The sequence below is a fragment of the Urtica dioica genome, chromosome 2 (genome assembly GCF_054948205.1).
Source record: "Urtica dioica subsp. dioica isolate 48M chromosome 2, U.dioica_male_clone48M_v1_H2, whole genome shotgun sequence".
Classification (NCBI taxonomy): domain Eukaryota; kingdom Viridiplantae; phylum Streptophyta; class Magnoliopsida; order Rosales; family Urticaceae; genus Urtica; species Urtica dioica.
Window position 1 is genome coordinate 55406234 of NC_142757.1, and position 759 is coordinate 55406992.

Below are 759 nucleotides of genomic sequence, written 5' to 3' on the forward strand. Positions count from 1 at the left end.
TGACCTGAAGCTATGGTCAATAACAGAGTACTATAATCTTTTTGCTGTGATATGAATTATGAACAATAAGAGAGCACTATTATCTTTTGATGTCTTATTTAGCCACTATTCTACAAGTGTAAAGTGTGACGTTTATTTTTATTTTAATAAGCATTTGTTTCTCAAGTGATTCGGATACTCTTTCCATACTCTCAATTCAGAGATCCCACAGAAGCTTTAAAGGTTGCAAAATATATACAACTATGAATTATGAGAGAACGACAAAACTAAAAGATAGCATTATATAATACATTAATAATCGTGGAAAATATCTGGCATTACTATACTTGGAAGTTGGAACAAGAAAGATTGTGCGAGCTTTGTTGGAAATAATTGTAGTTAAATAATATTCAGTGTGATTGGAGACAATCAAATTTATTGTTGTGTAATATTATATTCAACCTTGGACATCAACAGCCCGTCTAGCTCAGTTGGTAGAGCGCAAGGCTCTTAACCTTGTGGTCGTGGGTTCGAGCCCCACGGTGGGCGTTTTAAGCTCTGTATTTTTATTTATTTATTTATTTATTTATTTATTTATTTATTTATTTATTTATTTATTGTTATTGCAAATAGCCTTCTTTTCTCAATTGTGGTAAATTATAAAGGAACAACTTGTATTTTTTTTTCCTCTATAAATTTGTTGCCTCATTTTTTAAATTACATAAATATACTGTCTACCATTTGGAGTTTTAAATAATGTCATATAATTTAACCATACGG

At 30.0% G+C, this 759-nt stretch overlaps 1 non-coding gene across 1 annotated transcript; it reads left to right on the top strand.

The window, feature by feature from the left end:
• Nucleotides 1–455: 455 nt before the first annotated feature.
• TRNAK-CUU (transfer RNA lysine (anticodon CUU)) lies at nt 456–528 on the top strand. Its single transcript has one exon. It is a non-coding gene; the product is annotated as a tRNA-Lys (tRNA).
• The last annotated feature ends 231 nt before the right edge of the window (nt 529–759 follow it).